Source organism: Grus americana, chromosome 2 (genome assembly GCF_028858705.1).
Source record: "Grus americana isolate bGruAme1 chromosome 2, bGruAme1.mat, whole genome shotgun sequence".
Taxonomy (NCBI): domain Eukaryota; kingdom Metazoa; phylum Chordata; class Aves; order Gruiformes; family Gruidae; genus Grus; species Grus americana.
In genome coordinates this window covers 95,176,951-95,186,733 of record NC_072853.1, presented here as the reverse complement: position 1 = coordinate 95,186,733, position 9,783 = coordinate 95,176,951, and positions in this window count along the sequence as shown.

Below are 9,783 nucleotides of genomic sequence, written 5' to 3'. Positions count from 1 at the left end.
TAGTGGTGGGTCCAATGACATGTTCTGCTGCATGAGATGGAGAAAGAAAATAGATCAAACTGTTCAAAGGTCGGTGGTACGATGTTCTGAGCTGTCAATGGCTGCCGCTGCTCCGGCCTCTTTGCAGGCTACTGCTGTTTTCCTGCAGGATGCCATGGTGGCGTCTCTATACCTCAGTGGCAGCTCCAGTTTTACGCCCGGATAACTGATTGTCTTTCCTTTGGTTTCAGGAAATTTCTCACCTCTCTTGAGGAAGAATTCATTGCCGTAGATCTGTCTGGGAAGAGGAAAAGACGACAAATATGCAATTCTAGAGTAGCTGCCCTTGTGTGGTTGGCTACTTAGGACTTACATAAAATGTAAGTTGTTCCAAATATATTTAACTATAACTGCCTAACTATAAGATTTTTAATAATTTTCTACATGCAGAGCTATATCAAATTGTGTTCAAGCTCATAATCAAAATATTTGATTTAATACTTTTTAGTAGTAGGCACACATATAATCTATAAATCTTGGTGAGATGGCACTCAAGGAAGAGTGGTTTGGTTTTTATCGCATAGACTGACCCTTCACAGAAAAACTAGCATGTTTAGTTTTGTTAAACTGTTTGACGTACCTGAGCTTTTCATTGAGAACTTCAGCACAGAAAATTAATTTCTCCCTGGACGAATGCCTAAAGCTACAGTCACTGATTTGGTTATATTTACCCAAGGATTAGATCAGAAATATAGGTACCTAATACTTTTCTAGCACACTAAATGTGCTAAAAACAAATATTTCACTAGATAGTATTAAATTCTGTCTACAAAAAGAGCAACTTTTCTCACTGAGAATGATGATTCCAAAATCTCTGATAGCTAATGCAATTTAGAGCGAACTGAAATGGCAAGGACACGGCTACTGCTCCTAAAGCAGAAGCCTCTGCTTGGGAACCATTTGGACACATAAGAACAACAGAAAAGCTGATGAAAGTAAGCTGGCTACAGGCATCCAAAACAAACTCCAGAGATCCTACCACAGACCCTCTTCCTATGTTGTGAAGGGGTAGTGGTAATAAATTTGTTGAACACAGTGCTTAACACGCATGATGTTTTGATGTCTTTCTCCACCAAGGAGTTAAACAGATTGCTCAGGGTGAGCTTAGAAAAAGCTAATTTGGCTAAATCATTGTCTAGCCAAATTAGTTATATTTAATCACAGTTATGTGCAGTCCTCTCATTTTTTTGTCTCTCTTCAGAAACACAGTTGTAGAGATTTCCAGAGTTCCTAGGCAACTCTCTGTGTTCAGGGGAATGATGGCATGCTTCTCTCCTAGCTTTGACCTCCTTGATGACTTCATCTTGTTTGAAGATTTGTCTTTTCTTGGGTTTTGTGATATTATTCTTTCCCATTTCCTCTTTCTTTTCCTGCCTTCTTTGTCCATGAGTACTCTTCCTTCCCTCTCCTTGTTTTCGAGGGAAATGTCCCACCATGTTCTTTGGCCTTCTCACCATATAGCCAAATGCTTCCTGAGCACTTTGTGAAACTCTTGCCTCCTGAACACCGTCCTTTACTCTCTAGGTTATGGTGTGACCCCTTGTTTTAAACTGTTTGACTTAACATTTGACTTTGATAAAATGTCCAGCTCGCCAAGGAACTAACATCTTCTAAAATATTTGCCACTCTGATGATCTTTGCCTTATTACTATCAACAGAGCTCCTCTCACCGCAGACTAGTTGCTCCCCGGTGAGTAACACTTTGCAGTGCAGAGCGCGGTGTGTCCTGTGGTCCTCAATTCATGTGGCAGCCCCAGGTGGGGTCTCCTGGCCAGGGTAATTCACAGCTGCTCTCATGCTCTTGAGTTAAGTGGGTGACCACTCGGCCCTCAGTCGGTTGACAAATTAAGAACAAGAGACCTGACCAGGCGTCATCTCTCCTGCAATATATTCTAGATCCTGCAGCAGGCACTTGCAGGTTGCTGGACTCAGGTACCTTCTTTTAGATTGTTTCTCCCTTTGTCTGTAGGGATAGACACCCTGGCTCCCCCGACCACGCGCACTTCTTCATGCCTTTCTACCTTGGATGTTTCTTGTCTTCCTCTCACAAATTCTTGTGCTCTACTGCAGACCATGAGTGGTTACCTTTCTTCTTGTCTTACCCTGCTGCTCTCACCTTGTCTGTTTTACAAATTATTTTCCTTAACTGTCTCCACACTTTCTTCCCTACCAGTGCTGTGCTGTTCCTCTGGTGGTGTGTAGCAAAGTCCTGTCTGTAGACCTATTCCATGGCCAGTAGGTTATTTTTCTGTGTGTCTTGGGTGGGCTTGTCATGTACGTGAAATAGAAAGGGGGTTGAATTTAGCCTGATTTAGAATGAAACACAATGACTATTTAACATGTTTTTTTTAAATTTCTTTCATTTACCACATGATATCTAGAGAATTGATTTTATAATCCATAGAAGAGTGCAATACAGCAATTTGTCATTAATAGGCTTCCGTAGCAAAAGAAGGGAAGTACTGAGAAGTATGGGTATAAAGAAGTAAGACAAAGGAGTAAGATGAAGAGCTAAAAATAAAGAAAGAATGTGTTGTCTTGGTGAGAGCTAGAAAGAAAAAAATCCTTGTACCAGAAGTGCAAAATTGTAGATTTTAGAACAGAAGAGCCAAGTTTGAAGGGAATGAAGTGCGTAAGGAAGGCATTTGTGTTTAAAACCTAATCGGCTAACTCCCATTTAAAAGGGTGGGTATTTGCTTTATTCTTGAATCTCTGGACATTCCTCTCTGCTTCTGCAAAACCATAAATACTGCATTTGACATCAGCTGTTACAGGGAAAAGAAGTTAATTACTGCTTCAAAACATCCAAATTAGATTATGTGACATGCCGAAAGTATAAACCAAACATTAAGTAATGGCAGCACTGTCAGTTAGAATTACAGTCCTCCATAGTTTGGGGTCTTCTTTTCTAAAGAGAGGTGGTGTTGCAGCTCAGAAGAGAAAAACGAAGGGGAAAAAAATTCCTCTTATTGGTCCCCTAAATTGCAGCTGGCTTCGGAAGAGCAACACCAGAGTCCAGCTTTTCTTTGGGTGGATATTAGAGTATGCTGGTTATGAGCCACCAGAAGGGTACAGGGCAGATCAGGGAGAAAATGCTGATTAAAAAATAATTAAAAACAGTTTTCTTGCTATACAGCATGTGGACTTGGCCAGAAACTACGAGTGAGTAACTCTGCCTACACAAGTGTTTTTTGGTTTCTTTTTTCCTGATCTTCATTCACCTTCTGCATGTCTCAGGACATTTTAAAATTCTGCTCGCACCTGCAGCCCCCGTTTCTTGAGTTTCAGGTTGGGTGTTTTTAGGGTAGGTGCCGAAATGAGAGGGGCTCTGTAATGTGTGAAATATCACAATGGAACGGCATTCATACCGTCAGATAAAAGCAGCTGCAGGTTACTTAAGAGGGTGTGTGCAGTGTAATGGAAGAGAATTCAACCATGGAAAAAAATAGCCTCCAGTATTCCATCATTAAGAGGAACACATTAAAGCAGCTGCAGAATTAATAGACGGGAAATTCTTTCTTTATGATCCATGAAATCCTCAATCTATATCATCCTATTCTTCCTAACAACTTCTAATTGCATAACTGAATTTCCCTGTTTATTAATTTTGCAGCATAGTGACTTACAATTGGGAGTAAATTGCCTGAAAGCAAATTTCTGTTTCATTTGACTGAACCATAGGAATCGGAGGACCATGGAGCGAGCAGCATTTCCAGCAATTATATATTCCTCTCCTGCAGCCAGTGGAGAGAGCAACTATTGAAACCCAGGTTTGTGGCCACGGTGGTCAAAGTCCCACAGAGATAGTGGTCAGCCAACACAATGAGCATATGTTCCCTCCAGAAAGAAGAGAGCTCACTCGCCATGAGATTGCTCTTTCCTTACTGCTGTGCCATTTTCTAGGCTGTCAAACTCGTAACATTTTGTGGGTGGCAAAATGATGTCATTTTATTCAACAGCTTGTAGTAATTTCCACTCCCAACCCTTCGTGAGAGGTACAAATTACCAAAGAAAAAGGGCTATAAGCTTACAGATGGCAGTATCACTTTTCTTTTCCATTGAGATCACAATATCCTTCTTTCTAGCTGAATGACAATTGTGCTGTCACTAAAATTACATAATGCTATGTCCCCTGAGGGGTTGTAGTTTGGGATTCAAAGGACAGCTGTCAAAATACAACTTGCTCTGTTCTGAGCTTTGGAAGTCTCTTAGGGGATCGTACACATGAGTTTGTCTTTTTTTCTTTTTTTTTTTTTTTTTTTGGTGGGTTATAGATAGGGTTAACAGTGGAATGTAAATGAGAAAACTACAGTTACACAGCAAGTTAAGTGGCACACTTGAGGTATGAATGACATGCTAAAAAAACTAGTGTTTGCTGTAAATCACGGGGGCCAAAATGAGGGCTAGCACAAACGGCAGCACTACACTGACTCAGTGGAGTTTGGTAGCCTACGGTAAAATTCTTTTTTTCCTTTGTTTTGCATACTATGACACTACACAGTGTGCAGTAAAAGCTGCTCTGATTTTCCAGGTTTTGTCTGATGTCTCGAAGCCAGCTGCGCTATAGTACCTTCCGCTGCTGTACGTTGGCTCCGAGTGCCCGCCAGTTATTAACAACAGGCACTAAATCAAAGAGTCTCAGTGCAGTCTTTGAATGTGATTGGAAGGGAAAAACTCAGGTAGTTTTAGATTTCCCCAAACAAGAACAAAAAAAAAAGAGGATGAAGGTTGGAAAAAGTATCTTGGTTTGGGTAAGCGTCGTGGTTTAGCCCTGGCAGGCAGCCGAGCCCCACACAGCCACTCACCCGCTCCCCCCCGCGCTGTGGGATGGGGGAGAAAATCAGAAGGGTAAAAGTGAGAAAACGCATGGGTTGAGATAAAGACAGTTTAACAGGTAAAGCAAAAGATGTGTGCACGAGCAAAGCAAACCAAGGAATTCATTCACCACTTCCCATGGGCAGGCAGGTGTTCAGCCATCCCCAGGAAAGCAGGGCTCCATCATGCGTAACGGTGACTTGGGAAGACAAATACCATAAATCTGAACGTCCCATCGTCTTCTTTCCCCTCTGGTCAGTTGGGGTCCGCTGTCATGGCTGTGTTCCCTCCCGGCCCACTCGCCTTGGCTCTGTGTGAGCACTGCTCAGCAATAGCTAAAACATCCCTGTGTTATCAACACTGTTTTCAGCACAAATCCAAAACACAGCACCAGAGGAGCTACTATGAAGAACATTAACTCCATCCCAGCCAAAACCAGTACAGTAAGTCAAATATGTGGACAGATTTCCATTTGAAGGAATGGAACAGAATACAGCAATTTTTGTGAGGGCCACAGTGGCTCCTGAAAGGTTGTTTACATTCCATCTAAAACCAAGCATCGCAAAGAAGTGTGTACGTGCCGTTTTCACGAGATAAAAAAGATTTAGTTAAAACATTCCTAAATGACAGAAGGCAGCAAAGTTCAACGTGGCCAATGCAGGTCTTACAACAGTAAACCTGGAGGCTCAGCTTTTCCTGCTCAAATGATTGCGTTAGCTGGCCTGGATGATGCATCTGGTATTTCTTCCCTGAGGGTCTCGGGCAGCTTCTTGTTTTCCCTCACTGCTTCCAGATATTAGCATCCTCTGCTGCCACAGCTTCAGCTGCTGTTATAAAATACTTAGCAGAAGCAGGAAGCTCTTAAGAAAACAAGCCTGGCTCTAGTGAAGTCCTTGAAATGAGGGAAAATATAAACGGGGAATGGGAAGCTGAGAAAAATAGAGCAACAAAGCCACTTCTGAGTGTCATTTTCCCCACCCGCAAATAGTCCTGTATTGCTTCGTTAGTACAGAAGGGAAAAAAGTGTGGCACGGAGGTGTGTGTGGATCAGGCTTTGGTTTGCAGAACACCTGTTTCTGGACTTTATTAAGCAGGGCAGTCACTTGCTGTAGATGGCTTTGGTTGCCAGTAAGCAAGTCGCATTTAAAAACCCCGAACAAAATAAATGCACACATAATATCATCTCTTCATGTTAAGGCGACAGAAGGGAAGTAGCCGTCCATGAAAGGAACGGAAACATCTACAATATAGTCAAACTCCTAGATAAGGTGCTAGTTCCATTTTAGGGATGCATTTAACATTGGGGATAAGGCGATGAGGATGTACCAGCGTTAAAACACATTTGCTACTCAGCAGTGTGTGAATGGATGAGAGGATGATTGATTTTTTTTTTTTTTGTATTTGCCAGTCTGGTTTGTGCAGAAGGTTTGTGAGACGGTGCTCATGAATGAATGGGAGCTGTTGGTTTGTTTAGTCTAGCAGAACAAAAGCCGAGAAAGGATGCCACTGCTACCTCTAAATACTGTCAGTGAGAGGAAAGGAGTATATTTCATCTAAAGGACAATGCTGGCACAGGAACGCCCTGGTTTGATTGAGCTATAAATAAATATAGGCCGACTATGAAAAAAGTTCATAATCCTAGGCAAGGAACTAACTTTCAGAGCAGAGTAGGCAAAAAAACTCTCGCTTGTTTTAAAATATAGCTAAAGCAGTTTACAAACAGGATTGTATGATGCTATTATCTGGCAGAACAAGGACTAAACTCCACAACATTTGAGGTCCTTTCCAGTCCTAGGCTCCCTTGGTCCTACAAAACATTTACATCAGGCCTACGCAACGCACAGGCCTACGCAACGCACAGCCTCCCTGACCACACATTGCCCACCAAGGACTTTCTCTGACCAAGCACAACATGTGGAAAAATACCTTGTTTGTACTGTTTCACCTCTGCAGGCCAAAGCATCCGCCGGAAATGAGCCGGTGCCTCTTAGCCAGCGGGAGCTGATTGGGGGGAGCTACGAGGCAGTGGGCTGGGTTTGGGGTATCGGCATTATTCCTCTGCAAAGATTTTGAGACTAATTATGCTTCCAGAACGGAGGTCAAGAGCATTGAGGAGCTTGGGAGACGGTGTACATGCACAGGGGCTGTAGGATTCACTGGGAGTCATAATCAGCAGTGACTGTTGACATCCAAGGATGAGCCCCTCTTGCTGGTAAACAATGCAGGTTAATTGCTGCGTATTGGCAATTTTCTCTTGTTTAGGTGGTTAGTTTAGATCAGTGGATGCAAACTGATGGGCTTTGATGGTCTTTTTTCCTCAGATGTATGTTGTCACCCAGAACGAGCTGCCATGAACTGCTGATCAGTGAGGAGCCATTGCAGTAAACGTAAGCAGCGGCCGCTGATCCATCTCTGAGCAGTAGCTGCTGCTGCTGGTGACTCTTTGTCCTTGGGATTGTTTGCCCCAGGCCCTGCCTGCTCAGCCGCTCTCTGGTGGTGCTCAGGTGCTTACCCTGGGACAGGCATCTGGGAAGTTCAGCTCCTGGGTGTAGTCACTTGCAGCTGGGAGGAAACCCCTGTTGATGAGTAGGGACTGATTACCCTTGGGAAAACATCCGGGGCACGGGAGGCAGAGGCTGGATGGTTGGAGAAGCAGGAGGCCAGGTGATGTTGGTGTGCGGCGCTGGGGATAGCATGGGTGCAGAGGAAGGGTAAGAGGATTACAAGGTGGAAAAACAATAGCGAGGGAATACGGATATTGGTGACTGGCTGAAGTCTTCTGCATATCACCCTGCCCTGGTTCTGGCAGAAGCCGCCCCTGTAGGCCCCCCTCCACTACCAAAACCTTGCCACGCAAACCAAATACACACTCCCTTATCTGAGGTGCCTTCACCTTGTGTGATGGGAGATCGGTATGGCTCGCGTTGTGTGAAACCTATGTGGGTGTTCTTCAGAGTAAACATAGAGAGACAGCAGTTGCCACCAGGGTAACCACAAAGCAACATCAACTGTTCTTCTCCTCATCTTTGCTGTGTTCCCGATCCAGTTAATAGAAATAGGAGGATGAGAGCTAAAAAGAAAGTGTATCAGCTCCAAAGGCAGAGGGAGCAGGGATTTGGAGTGAGGTGGTAGATAAAGTAATTGAATTTTAATCAAGATCCAAATCAGCAAGCAGGAAACACTAGTTTATGTAAGCAATATTAATTTTATTAGCATTTTATAGAGAGGGAAGAGGTATTCTCAGAGAAAGATTTATTCTTACTATTAGTTCTGACCTAGCAGCACTTCTTGCTAATTGATGAGAGCTTAACTGTAACCTGTACTGGTTCATCTTGGGAATGTTGAACCATTATACTCTTCTTTCTACTGAAAGCGATGCCGTATTTCTGTCACTTTTATGTGGTTTGTTTCTTAGATGGAAACCTTAAATTCACACATTTATTAAAAATTATTTCAAACTAGCTTTTAATTAATTTATTTTTAATTAAGGTAAAAGGATCATTTAAGATTCTAATTTAATTAAAAAGTCTATTTTTAAATGCGTTAGATGTACGGAGAAAAAGCAGACCAAGAATACATTTGTATGGAAAAGAAACCAGCTCGCTTAACGAGAGGAGGTACTTTCTGTGGTTAGACAACTCACCTGGTTGTATCGGGACAGTGTTCTTCAAGGTCTGAGAACAGTCATTCTCACCCTCTCCGATACTGCCTTCTTGTTTAAGGGGATCTGTTGGTGCTTTTTCATATGCTGCAGGTGGGAAATAATCTGTGCTTGTCTTTTTTTTTTTTTCCTTTTGAATTCATGATTACTCAGTCACTTAATTTGAAGAGCACAGAAATAAACCTCGCTTAAAGAAAAGGTTACTGCTGTCAAAGAATAGATTTGTACTTAATTTCTGATTCTGGTGATTAGCTACTGTTCTGGATGATCTAGGTTTGCTTTTTCTAGCAAAAAAAAAAAACAAAGCTCTTGATCTAGCTTGGCGATAAATGTAGTTTGAGTATTTTGCAATTTTTTCCATATATGTAGTAAGGATTTTTGGAAGCCTAGTTTAGCGGCAGGTAGTAGCTTTCAGAAGCAATTTAGATTTTTTAAAGAAAAGATATCTCTATTTTAATTTTTAGTTGTTGGTTTTTGGGTTTGGGTGGTTGGTTTTTTTTAGTAAGTGATTCTGTTGGGTCTAACAATGGCCCTTGCAAAGATGCTGTAGCTTACAAGCGAGCTAGGCGACCAGAGCCAGCGTTGGCTCTGAGCGGAAACCGGCCCAGGCAGCGAGGCAGGTATTGCACGATGTGTACACGGGCAGCGCCGCGAGCTCCTTCCTGGCATCAGTCCTGCGGAAGAGGTAATGTTAGAGGGAAGCGTTCAGAGAAGAGGTGAGGAAGGAGGAGTCTGGAAGACACAGTATGAAGTGAAGCCTACCTGTCTGCACGCATTAGCGCACTTGACGGCAAGCAGCAGCTTGTCCAGGAGAGGAACGGTGCCAGGCTGAGCCCGTCTTGCTGAGCGTCAGCCCTGATGTTACGCGAGCACAGATGTCTGCGGAGGTGGATGTGCGAGGTACAAAGGCCAGCCTCGTGTGACATTTTCATCAAAGTGCACTTTCTGGTTAAACTAAGCGAGCCACTTATTTTTACCCACTTCACTATCCCAAGCTGAAGGACTTGTATTAAAAAAATCTAAACTGAAATTAATTGAAATTGGAGTAAATACAGAAATACAAAGCCCTCTCCCATGTTATATCAGCTTGCAGCCATCTCATAGGGATTATCTTTTGTTGTTATTTGCTACTCCTGTTATTATTATTTACTGATTATTGTTACACTCCTGCGACTGGAGCATCCCCCAGTAGTGCCAACACCCGGCCCCTTCCCTCAGAAGCAGGCGGGAAGTGCGGGACAGGAGAGCCGAGGGACGGAGGAGACCTC